This window comes from Schistocerca nitens, chromosome 2 (genome assembly GCF_023898315.1).
Source record: "Schistocerca nitens isolate TAMUIC-IGC-003100 chromosome 2, iqSchNite1.1, whole genome shotgun sequence".
NCBI lineage: Eukaryota > Metazoa > Arthropoda > Insecta > Orthoptera > Acrididae > Schistocerca > Schistocerca nitens.
In genome coordinates, this window is record NC_064615.1 from 440,690,772 (window position 1) to 440,694,136 (window position 3,365).

General features: G+C 41.3%; 1 non-coding gene across 1 annotated transcript; it reads left to right on the top strand.

The window, feature by feature from the left end:
• The first annotated feature begins 689 nt into the window (after positions 1-689).
• Positions 690-764, top strand: Trnas-gga (transfer RNA serine (anticodon GGA)). The gene has a single exon. It is a non-coding gene; the product is annotated as a tRNA-Ser (tRNA).
• The last annotated feature ends 2,601 nt before the right edge of the window (positions 765-3,365 follow it).

A 3,365-nucleotide genomic window follows, 5' to 3' on the forward strand; every position in this document is an offset into this window, starting at 1 on the left:
TCACCAGGCGTGATTGGGGCGCTCCAAGGAGTTGCCGCACACTCGAACAGAAATTAAAATTATCTGAGAAAGCTGATTATGTTTCCTTTCTGTGGACTTGTAGAAAACTGATGTACTGGGTCAAGCCTAATAAAAATTACGGTCGCGTTACCAACATGTGTTCAAATGGTTGTATCACGGAAACGGTACGTTTCCGGACGTAGGTTGCTATTCAAAGTATTATGTATTCACTCCCCTCTACAAGTCACTCCTCTCTACAAGCCCTGGTAGCTTGTAGCGCTAATTCCCGAACACCCCATATAGATTAGTAAACATCAACTAATATCTTCTGTAGGGTAGGACATCAATACTAACTGACTAAGGCAACAGACTTGAAAGAACGAAGAGGGCTTAAATGAGATATGTCAAACCACAAAAGTATCATTCGCTTCTACTGACCTGTAAGCGTCAACATTCGGGCACACAGTTTTAATCTGCCAGGAAGTTTCATGTCAGCGCACACTCCGCTGCAGAATGAAAATCTCATTCTGGAAACATCCCCCAGGCTATAGCTAAGCCATGTCTCCGCAATATCCTTTCTTCCAGGAGTGCTAGTTCTGCATGGTTCGCAGGAGAGCTTCTGTAAAGTTTGGTAGTTAGGAGACAAGATACTGGCAGAAGTAAAGCTGTGAGTACCGAGCGTGAGTCGTGCTTCGGTAGCTCAGTTGGTAGAGCACTTGCCCGGGAAAGGCAAAGGTCCCGAGTTCGAGTCTCGGTCGGGAACACAGTTTTATTCTGCCAGGAAGTTTCATGTCAGCCCACACTCCGCTGCAGAGTGAAAATCTCATTCTGGAAACATTCAGAATACATTAGAACATGACAGCCATCACGTGGTATCGTACCGTTACTGGTATAAGCAGACCGGACCAAAAAATTAGTCACCTCTAGGTGACATAATGCAAATTGTGACACATCACCAGCCTATGTAAGGACCTCAAATCGGCGAGAAATAGAATCGACCATTTTCCTGAGGTGTGCCACATGCAGATGAAACGCCTCACTAATTCCCGCAGAGCTGCCAAACTGCGGGGAAGTTGGTTGGTACGTTTCACTCGCAGTTCCACACAGTACCAAACATTTTCTATGAGATCAAGATCGAGCGATTTAGCGGGCCAATCGACGAACGATATCCTGGTTCACTGTCATTCAAACTGGGAATATCTTAGTGGAGCCACGTCATTACAGTTGTCATGTTGGAAGGTGGCAGTGACAGCAAATGCGTGATTCCAGAGACCCACTGGGCGCAGTTTCCTTCACAATGTCCACTTGGAAATTGGTCAAAATGGACCAGCATTCACTAACAGCAGCAGTCTTTGTAGCATCTGAAACCGACTGTCACTGGTTAGGTGAGTCGCACGCCTCCGGTTGCTGTCCTTATGGCAAGTTCCATCGCTACGAGTGGTAACTCATTCCTTGTACATGCTTTGGGCCGGCGACATTCATACATCACACCAGCAAACGTAGTAACGTCTCTTGCGGAGTGATTGTGCTATGTCCAAATATCGTAGCTCCTTTCTGTAGCGTGCTTAAGTTGCGTAAAATATTTTCCGGGTCAGTTTCATTTTAGCCAACCTGTTGCTCTCCGTCACATCTGCTCTCGCTACGCTGATTCGATACAAAATGGATACCGCTTCACTACCATGGATAACGCCTGTAGTGGAGAGGAATGTGACCGTCCTGTAAGAGTTCCACGTCTCTGGTTCCCAACCGGGTGTCGGCGGACCACCAGTGGTCAGCAACAGCTAAAATATCGTCCACGAAAGATTTGAAGCCTCAGACTTTTATTCATTTTAAATAATTACTCTCTTGTTATGCGGGAGATGCAGCGCCAAACACCCGGCATGCTTTCTTTTATCTTCCTCAGTGAAGTCAGTGATTCTGTTTGACTGCTTAGTGGTTCGATGGCAGCAGCAGTTTAACTGAACATTAGTGTTTAACATTTTTATCAACTTATGATATTTTGTAAGGTAGACAATTTACATCTTTCTCTGTTAAACTATTTTAATCAATACCATATATTACAAATGGGAATTTTAGGCGTTAGTATAAGTATGAATGTGAGCATTACAAAAAGCTGACAACAATTACGTACACATCATTGAATAACTACGCAAAAAATCATATTACATAGCGCGATGCAATTAAAGATAGTAAAAGAATATTTATTTACTTATAATTATATATTTCTTTTTATAAAAACAGATTACTATTACACTTTTTCTTGCTATATTCGATTGCATTTCTCTTTTATTGGTGGAAAATACCGACTAAGGGAAAAAATTCCGATTTACTTCGATAGAAAGTTAACAGAGAAATAAAACCACGATGCGTCGCATGCGCTAATACTCTCTTGAACGGCTCCCTGAAGCCAGCGAAATTACTGCGCCACTTACAGACGGTCTGTCCAAACATCCCTGATCGAACACCAGAATTAGTTTAAGAACCGCCTAGTGGTACAAGATTTGCGTCATCGGCGAAAACATAGCGTCGTTTGAGTTGTCGAAATTGGTAGCGCAGTCAAAACATTCTCACACAATAGGAGACACCCTTGGCTTTAACAACGCATTGTATCATTTATTGTTAGTCTCAATGCCTTAATAACACAATGTTATTGGCCTTGAATGTGGTATATTTTAACAAAAGCAGTGCCTTAAAACTCACTTTCTTAAAAATACCTTTGCACTGAAATGGACTCTGTCGTTATTAAACTTCTCTTTCAAACAGAAGTTTGTTGTCTGAAGAACTGTAACATTATGGCAAGATTATACTAACTCAGAGGAGAGGTATAGTAATTTCTAAGTGAGAAAAAAGTGGAAGACTTGCTTCAGCACTTTCCTTGTATAATGCGTGTGATTTATCTTGTGGATAATTTTACACACTTGAATAAGTTGAAGCTGCAAGGTTCCAGAAAAAGATGTTTTTGAGAAGGCGTTGCAAATATTTATATGTGAAGACAACCTTCATGCCCTTATTTGCAAATTTCAGTTATTCTGTTGTGGGTAGGTGTAATTGGCGAAAACATTCTAAATTCTAGCGTTGAAGCATTCGTTATAGTAAAAAGTAAGGCACTATTAGGGCACACATACAAGGTAACATCAAGAGCCATACGTAAATGTTGGCTGATGAATTCAATCATTACTTCCAAGAATGCAATTAAACCGAAGCTAAAGTTGACCAAAAAATGTTTCGCAGTCCTCTAAGCACTGTGCAGGAAATGTTGCGGAAGATATCCAGAAATAACTCACTGAAATTTAAAATTTTAGAAACTGTAAGGACACGTTTGAATCTGACTCTTTTGAGTAGTTTTGGTGTCAAGTAATCTCATG